This window comes from Haliaeetus albicilla, chromosome 30 (assembly GCF_947461875.1).
Source record: "Haliaeetus albicilla chromosome 30, bHalAlb1.1, whole genome shotgun sequence".
Taxonomy (NCBI): domain Eukaryota; kingdom Metazoa; phylum Chordata; class Aves; order Accipitriformes; family Accipitridae; genus Haliaeetus; species Haliaeetus albicilla.
In genome coordinates this window covers 1,407,669-1,421,100 of record NC_091512.1, presented here as the reverse complement: position 1 = coordinate 1,421,100, position 13,432 = coordinate 1,407,669, and the positions used below count along the sequence as shown (strand labels likewise).

The 13,432-nt window shown below is 49.8% G+C and overlaps 1 non-coding gene across 1 annotated transcript; it reads left to right on the top strand.

The window, feature by feature from the left end:
- The first annotated feature begins 4,312 nt into the window (after window positions 1-4,312).
- Window positions 4,313-4,385, top strand: TRNAF-GAA (transfer RNA phenylalanine (anticodon GAA)). Its single transcript has one exon. It is a non-coding gene; the product is annotated as a tRNA-Phe (tRNA).
- The last annotated feature ends 9,047 nt before the right edge of the window (window positions 4,386-13,432 follow it).

Below are 13,432 nucleotides of genomic sequence, written 5' to 3'. Positions count from 1 at the left end.
AACCTTTGCACACCCATCTTGGACCTACAGAAACCTGCCTGTTTACAGAGCACTGGCTGGGTGCATGTTCCTGTTGCAGGTGCAAAAGGGCAGATCAGAACAACCCTGATGGGTCCAGAAAAGGGGGTGCTGCCCATAGGCAGAGCAGTGGCTCAAGGCACTTTAACAGGCTCCTAGCAGACCTACTGATCACTGTGCCCCGGTACACAGCCCCCTCGGGCAGAGGGACCCTGCTGTAAAGCACAGCTCAGGGGGGTGCCCTGCACAAATGCCTTCACACCCCTGCAGCCATCCCCGGAAAAAGGTAGCTGTCATGCCTTGTCCTTCTGATGGTGCAGCAGGGAATTCCTGCTCTGGAGCACATCCTTCTTGTCTGCTGTAGAGAAGCTGTGAGTTTTACTTACAGAGCTCACAAGCTGTGGATTGTGCCAGCTTTTGGAGATGCCTTCAGGATACTCTTGTGCATTGCCCTGCAGTCAGAGACCTACCATGTGAAGATGTGTCCTGCAACAAGCCCTCCTCTGTCCTCCAACTGCTGACGGCCTTTAACCTCCCTCTTCCTCACTTCTCTCCCCTCAGTGCCTGCAGGCAGTGTCCTCAGCCCTGCTGCGCTTTGCAGAGGAGCTGCTCCTGGGCAGAGCTGTCTCTCTGCAGTGCTGCCCAGTTGCCATGAGCTCCCTCTGTCCCAGGAGCCCAGCCCAGCAGCAGAGGACCAGCCCAAGGCACTATTTCCTCTGTCTGCTCTGGGCTCCCTGAAGATGTCTCTGGAGCTCTGGGGCTGACAGCTCCTGAAGGGTACTGGGGTCACCCCTGGGGAACATGCAGCAAAATCACCTGAAGTAATCACCAACAGTAGAGACTGATTCCAGCAGCATGGTTTGCCCTGCCAGAGTGTGGTTCTCTGTGACAGGTGTCAACGTTCCCCTCTGGACATTGATATTCCTCACCACAAGAAAAGGGACACACAAACAGAGCCAGGGAGGGGCTTGGCTTCCCCTGTGCAGGCCAGGGACTCAGCTGAGGCAATGCAGGCTTCTCATCCTGACCAGGAAGCCCTTGGGTTGAAGCAGGATTCAGCTCCCTGCTTTGACTCCACAGACCCAGAGGAGCTGGCAATCCTCCTGCTTCAGTTCAGGTGTGCACAAAGGAGTTGCCAGCATGTGAGCCCTGCTCTGAGCCCCTTACCTTTAGTCAGTGGGGACTCAGGTGCTCACATACAGATGCTTTGTGATGACTGAGGTGCCAGAGGTGGTCCAAGACATGTGCAAGTGTTTGCAAGCCCTGATGGAAAATCTCTGAGAATAGCCACCTCCTCCCTGAGCATCAGCTGAGGGCCAGAGGGGGAATGGAGAGATCTTGGCCACCCACAATGACATCAGACCTTTAGGGCACCTGAACGTGCCTTGTAAAATATCTGAAAAGCCTCTAGTGCCATGCCAGGTGCCTGGGTGCAAACACAAGTCCACTCAGTAGGCAAACACAGCACCCAACCTCCAGGAAAGCCATGCCCTCTTAGAGCTGGTGGGGGGCAGACACCCCAGGGCCTCCCAAAGGGGTCCAGTGACTATGTGCCACTACCTGAATGACAGCACCACGGCATTGATGCAAGGCCATGCCATCTACACCCATGGTGATGCAGGGCTGGGAAGCAGATCACATCAAGGTGCCCTCCCCTGTGCCTGTGTTCTCAGCCCTGGACTATTCTCCTCTCTCTGAACCTCTACTCACCTGCCTACTACTAAGAAGAGGCAAGCTGATAATAATAGAATCACAGACTCATAGGATCACAGAATCATAGCACGGTTTTGGTTGGAAAGGAAACTTTAAAGACCATCTAGTTCAAATCCCTTGCTGTGGGCAGGGACATCTTTCACTAGATCAGGTTGCTCAAAGCCCCGTCCAACTTGACACTGACAATGATGGGGCATCCACAACTTCTCTGGGCAACCTGTCCCAATGTCTCACCACCCTCACCATGAAAATTTTCTTCTTATATCCAATCTACCCTCTTCAATTTTGAAAACATCACCCCTTGTCCTGTCACTACAGACCTTGGTAAAAAGTCTCTCTCCACCTTCTTAAAAGCCTCCTTTATATATTGTATGGCTGCACTAAGGTCTGCTGTCACAGATCCTGATTTAGAATTCTGCCAACCACACCAATTTGTCGCAGACAGGCGATTTAGGCTGCTTAAAGAACCACTGCCAGAGGTATCAGCAAAAGTGGTTTTCTTGAAACTGAACAAAGTTTGATGGCAAGGTTCATTCTATCATTTACTGCACAAAGGATATAAAAATGATTCAAAATTACCAACACAGAATCAAAGGTACCAATACAAAATCTGTTTAGAGCACTATAATACAAGCTTATACGTGATATTGGCCACTTCCCAATGATCTGCAGAAGGTAAGTAGTCTCTCAGCCTCGAGAACCTTACGAGATGTCCCAGCTCAAGCGGAGATCACTGCCATGCAGCCAGCTGCTTAGCAGGGAGAGCTCAGAGAAGGCTCACTTAGGCTGTCATATTTATGGACTAAAGTGGTTGGCTCATGGCCAAATTACATGCAGTGGAAAAGGTATGCATGAGACTCCTTGCACCCACAACTTTCTTTGTTCCTTGACAAACGAGTCTTGGAGGAACCACCCGCTACACATGTGTTAATCACATGATTGCTGGTCCAGTTCCCAAGCCCATATGCATCAATGTTCACCATGTCACTCTCTCCCTGTGTGGGTTTCTAGAGAACAGCTTGGAACTAGAGAGGTTCTTGGCCCCGTTATACCTAGGCCTTTACCTCCTTTGGATCCTGAACCAAACTACCACTAGTTTGGTCAAGGAGTTGAGTGCATCCATCCCAGGGGCTCAGCTCCCTCCCGTTCCTGCCACAAACCCACAGGTGGTGGGAATCCTCTTGCCCCAGTTCAGGTGTGCACACAATACAGTCCTCTGAAGACTGGAAGAAATCACATGTCCCTCCTATTTCCAAGAAGGGCAAGAAGAAGGACCTGGGGAACTGCAGGCCAATCAGCCTTACCTCTCTGCCTGGGAATGTAATGCAGTAGCTAATCTTGGAAATATTTCCGGACACATTGTACTGGTTTTGGCTGGGGTGCAGTTAATTTTCTTCCTGGGGGCCTCTATGGTGCTATGTCTGGGATTTGTGACCAAACAGTGTTGACAACACACCAATGGTGTAGCTATTGCTGAACCGTGTTTGCACAGCATCAAGGCCCTCTCTGTTCTCTTTCTTCATCCCCAGCGAGTAGACTGTATTTCTTGGTGAGGGAAGAGCAGGGGATGTCATTTAGCAAGTCAAAGATTTACACTGTCTATTGTTGTCCATGTCCTCATCTTGGGGGGGGGGGGGGTGCAGTGAAGGCCTCTGTGAGGAGACACCAGGGGCTGCCTCCATGCCAGACACATCTGGTTCCAGCTAGCTCCAAAATGCACCCACCACTGGCCAAAACCTGAGCCCATCAGCAAAGCTGGGGGAACCTCTGTGAAGGTATATTTAGGAAAGGACACAACTGCTAGAGTGGGAGAGGAGCGAGGAAAAAATGTCTGAGAAACAGCCCTGCCTGCTTCAGACCTGAAACCAAGGTCAGTGAAGAAGGATGGAGAGGAAGTGCTCCACGTGCCAGAGCAGATGGTCTCCTGCAGCCCATGGAGAAGACCACAGTGGAGAAGGTAACCCCTGCAGCCTGTGGACAACCCAACACTGGAGATGTTGGATAATTCCTGAAAGAATGGTGGCTTGAGGAGAGCCATGCTGGAGCAGGTTTATGTCAAAGGACTGTAGCTCATAGGAGGGACTGCATGGGAAAAGTGTTCGAAGGAAGGAGCAGCAAAGAGGAACTGGTATGGACTGACCACAACCCTCCATTCCCCATCCCCTGCACTGCTCAGGGGGGAGGAAGTAGAAGAGTTGTGAGCTAAGGAGGGAAGTTGAGCAAGGGAGAAAAGGGTGGGGAGAGGCCTTCCATGGGCAAGGAGATAAGGTCTTCCTTATCTCCACCAGCCCCACACTTCTTCCATCCTCAGCCTTTGCAACTGCACATGCCTGGTCTGCCCACATATCTTCGCCACTGTCACGTTTGTACAAGGCCCACGCACATCTTGGCACACACCAGTGTAAGCTGGCCTCCACCAAACCTGGAGCCCACCTGGCCTTGGAGACAGGGAGGGGCCAGGTCCCCTCTGCCCAGGGCTGGGCATGGCTTTTCCCTGGGAACCTCCCTGAGGAGCTCTCCTCCTGTGTGTCAGCCTGTGGCCTGGCACGGGTGGCACAGGGACAAGGGCTGCTGGGGCAGGGCTGAAGTAGCTCAGCTGGGAGAGCGTTAGACTGAAGATCTAAAGGTCCCTGGTTCAATCCCAGGCTTCAGCAATAAGTTGCTCCCTTTGATTTTTGCAGAGCCCATCTGCCGCCTTCCAGCCTTCCCCAGCCTGCTTGCTTCTTCACCTCTTGTCAGAGCACTGTCCCTGCCTTGTAGCTGCAGATCTGCGGCAAAGAAGGAGCCTTCCTCCAACACCAACAGTCCCCAGCCTCCCCCTGGGCAGGACTCTCCATTCAGTGCTCCGCTGGGGTGCTCTCCAGCTGTCCCTCCTTCCCTGCTCCACACAGATTGGGATCTTTCCTCTGTGGGGTCTCTGCAAAGACCCTCTCTCTCCTGCTTGTCATTCTCGATGGTGCACAGACTGCTCCCATCCTCATACACCTCCTCCACCTGGTCCTCAGTTGCCAGATCTGAGGCCACCATTGCCCCAGGCCCAGGGAGAGAAACTCCCTGGAGCTGAGGCCTCCATGGCAGCATCCTCCCTCCAGAGGTCTGTTACCGCGAGACCTCTGATGTGCCCAGGACAGCTGACAAAGCTGTGCTGAGGATCAGCCACTGTAGTGCCTGGGCACCAGTGTTATTTAGTCACATGCTGTCCTGAGCAGAGTTTCTTGGCCCCCACTGCAATGATTGATGAAACACCTATGTTGCTCCTCTCTGGGAATCAGCAGGGACATACAGAGCACAGGGGGATCCCTCTGGGGCCCCACACGAACATCGCTCTGCATCAGTTCATGCTTGCTGCAAGGGCACAAGCTGGGACACAAATGCCAGCAATGGCTCCCTGCTGCGGTCGAGACGGACAAACGACATGAGACGGGGAGCCAAAGGAACCTTAGTAGATATAGTAGATATATGGATGTAGATAGGAACTGTTTAATAATTATCTAGCTTGCAATGAAGTTAAAGGAATTTCAGTAGAAGTACACATGGCCCAGGGGGATGAGAGGTGATGTTTAACGTTTGCATTGTTGAGGCTGGCTAGGACAGGAGATAGTCCCTGATAAGAAGCAGAAGTCGACCCCAAGAACCAGCCAAGACCGGCCTTGTGACTTGGATAAATGCCCAGGAGTGACTGAGTCTGCGCAGGGACAGAAGGTTAAGAGTTCACCGCGAAGAAGACATACAGCCTTCATCTTCACGACCCACGACGACCACCACAAGGAGGCACTGTGCAGGCGCAGCTGGGAGGAACTTAGGGAAATGACTTCTTGGAACTAATTTTAATTTGAAGCGGGGATAGGTCATGCCTATGTATAGGTGTATTGTGAAACTCTCTATATATGTAACACTTGATTGTATAAATTGAAAGCGAGCTGCCGAGTCAGGCACGTATGACTTTAGTGGGACTACCCCCCATGCTGCCCAGCGCTGAATGAACATACCTACTTTACAGTCTCACTGATTGTGAAGTCTGTTTCCACATGTCAGACAAGTACGCATTCTTACAGTACAAGCAAAGAAGGATTTTTTTTATTACTACAAGCCAGCAAATTTATACCCATTATACTTGTTACCTTGTACATATGTCTGTCCCTTACTGGTCAAAAAGTTGTCAGAAGTTGTTTTTCTCACCCCTCATTGGGTGACTTTTTCAGGTTCCTTATCACAACTGCAAACGGTCAACATATTCCTTAAACTTAGTTTCCCAGGCATGCTTCTCGTTCTTTCTTGTTCTCTCACGGGAACACTGTAATCTTGCCAGGGCCAATATCTTCCCCAGGCCCCGAGGTCCAGCCGAGGTCCTCCACAATTCCCCCTTTTTGTTTTTGCACCAAATATGCCATGGGAATTGTCCGCTGCAGGGCCCTTTGCAGCAAGGACAGCACACATGGGAGGATGCTCAATGCAATGATAATAATTGCCAATAATAATCCTGTTCTCAATACTCCCTTTAACCACCCTCTAATCCCCCATTGAGAGAACAAGCCATCCGACACCAAAACCACAACATTTTCTGTCACCTTCTGCACCTCCTTTCGCAGCTGTTGGATACTCTGGGACACTGACACTGAATGATCTGATAGGTTCATACAACACATACCATTAAGGTTTTCACAGCTGTGGCCATGGGCCAACAATAGAAAATCAATAGCTGCTCTGTTTTATAGCGTAGCATGGCATATAGTATCTATATCTAGCAATAATCCAGAAAGAGCTTGTGATGTAGCATTGCTTTGCGTGCTTAGCCAGCATCCCTCTTGGCCTGTAGCATTTGCAAGCATTACCCATACGTTCATCTTGGGCTGCGATGATACCCATATTGCAACCACTACTCTGAGGAGACTGCAGCAGGCGATGACACTTCTAAGTAGGGTTTTACCAGTCGTGCCGGCACCCATTGCGGTCCAGTATCTGTGGAGACACAAGCATAACCTTGACCCCAGGTTAATAAGTCACAAGGTGCAGACCCGTCTGCAGGTCCCGTATCTGAACCTTAATTCCGGGGGTCACACCAGATATACTTGTCAATGACCCAAAATGACACAGCATTGGTGGTTGTTGAACATCATCAGTGACCTACAAAAAATTTAATACATACGTCGCTGTCCTGGTTTCAGCTGGGATGTAGTTAGCTGTCTTCCTAGTAGCTGGTACAGTGCTATGTTTTGAGTTCAGTATGTGAAGAATGTTGATAACACTGATGTTTTCAGTTGTTGCTCAGTAGTGTTTAGACTACAGTCAAGGATTTTTCAGCTTCTCATGCCCAGCCAGGGCACCTGACCCAAACTGGCCAACAGTGTATTCCATACCATGTGACGTCCCATCTAGTTTAGGAACTGGGAAGGGGGGGGGCAGGGATTCGCCGCTTGGGGACTGGCTGGGTGTCGGTCGGCGGGTGGTGAGCGATTGCCCTGTGCATCATTTGTACATTTCAATCCTTTTATTACTACTGTTGTCATTTTATTAGTGTTATCATTATCATTATTAGTCTCTTCTTTTCTGTTCTATTAAATCGTTCTTATCTCAACCCAGGAGTTTTACTTCTTTTCCTGATTTTCTCCCCCATCCCACTGGATGGGGGGGGAGTGAGTGAGCAGCTGCGTGGTGCTTAGTTGCTGGCTGGGGTTAAACCACGACAGTCGCCTTGTTAAGTTGAGCCTCCGGGCCCTCACCCATCATTCCCCCTTTTTGTTTTTGAAGCATACGCTTTAGAGTTCCATGGGCGCGCTCTACAATGCCTTGTCCTGTGGGAGAATGAGGGATATCGGTGACACGGGTAATTCCCCAAAGCTGCAAAGAGGTAGTCACCTTGGTGGAAAGATAGGCTGGGCCGTTGTCAGTCTTAATCTGCTGAGGTACACCAGCCACAGAAAATGCTCATTGCCAGTGTCGAATAACATCCCTGGCAGCTTCACCTGTATGAGCGGTGGCAATAACAACAGAAGAAAAAGTATCAATAGACACATGCACATATTTCAACCGCCCAAACTCAGGAATACGTGTCACGTCAGTCTGCCAGATTTGCAAGGCTCGAAGGCCCCTAGGGTTGGTTCCATAATAATGAGGTACATGGTGGCCCTGACAGTCAGGGCACGAGCCTCAGAGTTCGACAATCGAAACTGCTGCTTTAAGGCCCGATGTCCTTGATGAAAAAAACAATGAGCTTCGATCGCCTGTTGTCTCACATTTGGTACTGGACCTATTGCCACCCCCGATACGAGAGCATCTGCACGAGCATCCCCTTCCACAATAAAACCAGGCAAGCTTGTGTGGCTTTTAATAGGCACGACATAATATGGGGAGTGGTGTCCCTGAATCTCCATCCGTAACAGCTTCAACACGCCAAATAACTTTTCATTTCCCACCTGACCAAGCACAGCCTTATCCAATCTTTGAACCAAACCCGCCACATAAGCTGAATCCGTGACAACGTTTACAGGATCTGGAAAATGTTGAAACACCATCACCTTTGCTCGAAGTTCTACAACTTGGGGGAGCCTTCTTGCTGTTCTATCTTCTGTTGTCATTGCTGGCCATCATGCCACACGATGGCTGCTTTTCCTGTTTTTCCTGAACTGTCAGTGAACACCGTGGGACCAATCACCGGCTCTGATTGACTTAGTTGCTTCTGTGCAAAGTGTATTTGACTTCCCAATTTAATTAACAGATGAGAGGGAAGATGATACCCAATTTGCCCAGTATAATTTACCAAGGCTGCTTGCAATGCTGAGCTATTAGCGAGACACCATTCAAAATAATCGGTTTTAACAGGCACAGTGATACATTCCGAGTCCCTGGCTATCAATTCCATACATCAAACTCGGGTCTTTATGATAATTTGGGCTAAAAGCTCAAAAAGACCTGGGGCGATTTTGTTTGTTCTGAATGGTAAGAAGTCCCATTCTAACACACGCAATGGATCCAGCCAATCAGAATTCCATTGTGCGATTATGGCAAAAGTTACCGATTTGTCTATTAACACAAAAACCTGAATTGAAACTGTCAGATCAATTCTCCACACATGTCTATGCACAATTGCTTGCTCTGCTTCTGTAATTACTTGTTTTGCCTCAGGGGTTAATGCCCATTGTGCAGCAATATCTGTATCACCCTTCAATAAATCCAAAAGTGGCTGTAATTTCGACGATGGCAACCCTAAATAGGGTCGAACCCAACTGATCGCTCCGGCCAATTTTTGTACATCATTCAAAGTTTTTATCTCCAATTGTAACTGAATGGGTTGTGGTGCGACCGTCTGATTTGATATTTTCGTACCCAAATACAGCCACGGCTGTTGACGCTGTACCTTTTCAGGTGCAATAACTAGGCCTAATCGCTGTAGTGAATCACGTGCTGTGACTTCCATTTTGCTTAACATCTGTTGAGATGGACTTAAGGCCTTTGCCGCAGTCCACTGACAAACGGTGGGAGAATTTTTCATTCCCTGAGGCAAAACTTTCCAACGATACGTTTTCACCGGCTCACTGTTGTTCACTGAGGGTACAGTGAAAGCAAACTTCTCCATATCAGGTGCGGCTAAAGAGGTGGTAAAAAAACAATCTTTTAAGTCCATTACAATAATTTCTCATTGCGTTGGAATCATAGTTGGAGAAGGTAACCCTGACTGCAATGCCCCCATGGTTGCTATTACCTTGTTAATCTTTTGTAAATCATGCAATAGCCTCCATTTTCCACATTTCTTTTTGATCACAAACAGTGGTGTGTTCCATGGGCTATGAGAGGCCTCAATATGTCCTGCGGCCAATTGTTCTGTAACTAAAGATTTCAAGGCGAGGAGTTTTTCTTGATTGAGGGGCCACTGATCCACCCACACTGGTTTATCTGTTAACCAGGTCAGTGCCAGTGTCAGGCGCTCCATGCCCTGCAGCACAGTGGCCCCTATGAAAAATCCGTGGTAAGACGCACCCCCCCATTGATCCAACACATCTCGACCCCATAAGTTAAGTGGCAAAGTGGTGACATATGGCCTCACAGTGGCTTTCTGTCCCTCTGGGTTGCTTATTAGCACAGGTTTTGCTGCAACAAAACTATTTGAAACTCCACCTACACCCAACACTCCTTCCTCATTTACAACCAATGGCCACGGGGCGTGGGGGGGCAGTTACACTGTGCTATGATGGTCATATCAGCCCCAGAGTCCAGCAAACCTACCAATTTTATCTGTGGTGGGGATGCATTTGCCATAGTGAGGGTACAGGTCATTTCTGGCTTGCTTTCCGTAATGCATTGCGACCAACATACCCGCGGCTTTCCAGTGGACCCAAAACCTTGAGTACCACAAATTCCCTGTTCTGTCGCAGGCACATAGCTCATAAATGGTAGGAGTTGAGCAATTCATGTGCCTCCTTTCATAGTGACTGGAGGGGTTGCAGTAGATACCATTGCACATATTTGCCTGTGATAATCAGCATCAATAACTCCCACATGCACCATTAACCCTTGCAAAGTACTACTGGATCGTCCTATTAGTAAGGCACTTAATCCTTTACCAATTGGTCCCCAGGCTTCCAGGGGCACTTTATGCACTCCTTGGGTAGATAAAGTTACTGTGTGGGCAGTGCATACCTCCATCCTGGCTGCCTCTTGGATTTGTCCCCGTAACTTGTCAGAAAGGCTTTTAGTGTCTGCGCTGGCTCTTGTACCAGAAAGGGATTGCTGGAGTGGTAGGGCATTTGTGTCTGCACACGCCCCTTCGTGCTCTTTCTGCCATTTCCCGACTGGAGGAGTTGACCGTTAGCATGAAGTTTAGATTTACATTGCTTTGCAAAGTGTCCCAGCTTTCCGCACTTAAGACATGTAGCTGCTCCCATGGCCACCTGCCTGGGTCCTCCTTTTCTCTTTTTTAGTGGGACAGTTAGCCTTGACATGTCCAGTCTGCCCGCAGCAGTAACATTTCTGATTAGACATAACGCATTGCAGACAGCTGTAGCCAATGCAGGCATTTTGTGTTCAACAGAGCCCACCTTCCCACAAGCCATAACCATAGCTTCTAGGATTGGATCCCCAGGGAGCATCTCAATCACCTTTTGACAATCTGTGTTAGCATTGTCATGGGTTAACTGTTTTACCAGTAGTTCTCGTATATGTGCATCAAATACCTGCTGCTCTATAGCCCCCATCAATTTCTCTACAAACGACAGAAATTGCTCTTTAGCCCCCTGTTTAATCATGGTATATCTTGCCTTAGGCTCTGCCAGCTCTGCCGTTCGGAGCAAAGCTTCTACACCAATAGTCTTTACTTGCTCCAATACAAGCAGATGCCATTGAGCCTGATGTTGAGGATTATTAAATTGACCAGTCCCAGTCAGAACATCAGCTCCATTACCATAACGTGGATCGGTTTGTGAAAGCTGCAAATTGTGTACTGCTTGCGCCTCTGCTCTCTGAGTCTAGATACTACGAAAAACGGCACATTGCACAGGTTGGAAAATAATTTGAGCAATTTGAGCAATATCATAAGGTGTCATTTCTTCCATAGTTAATAGGAGTATTAATTGCATAACTGCGGGGGAGTTGGGACCATATTGGGCAGTTGCCTTTTGTAATCCCATATAACTTTCCACGAATATGGTCTATGTTCATCCATAATTCCTTGTCCTGGATCACCCCGTACCACTGGGAAAGCCATAGCCCCAGTCCCCCTTAAATTCATTTCACCGGAGTTGCCTGCTGTTACAGGAACGTTAATTTGCTCGGATAGGTCCCAATTTCCTTCTTACAGAGCTCGAGCTGTCACCTGCTGCCAGAATTTCAGTGGGTTGTGGGGACTGACAGTAATTCGAGTCGGCAGAAGGACCCAGGGCTATCCTCGGCAACGCTAGCCTCCCTGTAATTGTCCCTCCTTTGGTGTTCCCGCAGACCCCCCAGGTTCAGGATCCCCCATATTATTGTCCATGGGATCATCCCAATCCTCTGATGTTTCGGCTGGCAGAGGGGGGTACAGGCATGAGGTCCCCTGTTCCCCTCCCCATGCCTAGGGGGGTGGCTATTCATCCCTTCTTGATCCTCTGAATCAGGTGGCAAGAGGGGGGCGGGAGGGTTAACCGGCGCCCCTGCCGTTTCAGCGGGGCATATGTCACTACCAGGAAGCAAGTCCTGGGGCCGCTTTTATGTTCTATCTTCAATAGTCCGAGGATATCCTGAGGGCCGCTCATCATCAGAGTCATCAACGAAAGGGTTCTTTTGTCAGCCCTGTGGCTTTGGCTGCCCCGCACGCTTGTCAGAGGACTGGGCAACAGACCGCACGTCCTCTGTGGGAGAGGACTGCCCTCCCCCCACGATAGGGATGTCTCGCTCCTTCATCCTATCCCTTTGTTCTTTAATGTCTTGGATGGTTTCAGGGAGCTGGCGCCATGTCGTCAGGAGGCTGGCTGCCTCCTTAGACCCTCAGGATGCACTGTCAAACAGCTTGTCCCCAAGTCCTTGCCACACAGGCACACTAAATGCAGTCACTCTATCTGCTTTATATCCGTGTTGCTTGCCTCATAAGAGCATTTTTTGCAACATCAACTGTTCTACTTTAAGTCCTCTCTTTTGCAATATTACTTTCCACATATTTACAATTCTGGCGTCCTCTTTACTGAGGGTTCTGCCCATGTTCCCGGCAGCTCACCTGTGTATCTCCAGGAGTCAAGTATTGGTCCAGGCTAGAAGGTCTTCCCGCTGCTCTCAAGCTATGCCGGGCTCCAACTCCACTGCTCTCCTCGCAGTCACAAGCATTATTTACAGCATCACGTCGGGGTCACCAATTGTCACGGTCGAGATGGACAAACGGGAAGTATGCATTCTAATAGTAGAAGCAAAGAAGGGTTTTTTTTATTACTACAAGCCAGCAAATTTATACCCATTATACTTGTTACCTTGTACATATGTCTGTCCCTTATTGGTCAAAAAGTTGTCAGAAGTTGTTTTTCTCACCCCTCATTGGGTGGCTTTTTCAGGCTTCTTATCACAACTGCAAATAGTCAATACATTCCTTAAACTTAGTTTCCCAGGCACGCTTCTCATCCTTTCTTGTTCTCTCACGGGAACACTTTAATCTTGTCAAAGTCAATATCCTCCCCAGGCCCCTTGGTCAACCGGAGGTCCTCCACAGACCGGGACTCCCAAACCGTGCAAGCGGCGTAGAATTGGCCTTCCAACCGGCGCCGGTGGAATAGACCTGGCCTCCCTAACCGCGCGGGCGGGGTAGGCCTGGCCTGCCTATCCATGCGGGTGGCATAGACATGGCATCCCTACCGGCAAGGGCAGGGTAGACGTGGCCTACCTAGCCGAGTGGGCGGGATAGACCTGGCCTCCCGAACGGCACTGGTTGGATAGACCAGGCCTCCCAAACCACGCGGGTGGGGTAGACCTGGCCTCCCTGCCGGCACTGGCAGCGTAGACCTGGCCTCCATAGCCGAGCGGGCATGGTAGACCAGGACTCCCTAACCGAGCGGGTGTGGTAGACCTTGCCTCCCTAACTGCACAGGCGGGGTAGACCTGGTCTCCCTACCCAAGTGGGCGGGGTAAACTTGGCCTCCCTAACTGCACTAACGGTGTAGATCTGGCCTCCCGTCGGGTGCTGATGGGTTAGACCTGGCCTGCCGACTGGCACCGGTGGGGTAGAACTGGTCTCCCTACCTGAGTGGGC